This window comes from Elephantulus edwardii, unplaced genomic scaffold, assembly GCF_000299155.1.
Source record: "Elephantulus edwardii isolate Elephantulus edwardi_28Jun2011 unplaced genomic scaffold, EleEdw1.0 scaffold00136, whole genome shotgun sequence".
Lineage (NCBI taxonomy): Eukaryota > Metazoa > Chordata > Mammalia > Macroscelidea > Macroscelididae > Elephantulus > Elephantulus edwardii.
Genome location: NW_006399886.1, coordinates 2,073,157 through 2,073,500, shown reverse-complemented (window position 1 = coordinate 2,073,500; position 344 = coordinate 2,073,157).

Here is a 344-nt window from a genome sequence, read left to right as displayed (position 1 = left end):
TCCTTCAAAGCAGCTTGAACTTCTTCCTTCATCACCATAGGCTCTTGCTCATATGTTATTTCTTTAAATTCCTCTGTATCTGCCAATTCCTTTCTATATGATTTAAAAGTTACTCAGACTTAAATTTAATTTTTTGAAAGTTGAGGGAGCTTGGTTGTTTCAAGAGTTAATATTTTAAATGCAGTGTTAGGAAAAAATACATAGTTTAATATCTATTTTTACTGAAAAGAATTATCTAGGCTATCAGTGATTGTAACGATCACATTTCAAAAAATCAAAAAACACCATAAAACCATGTGGGCATTATGACCTGTATCATCTATTTTGTAATGGAAGTATAATAC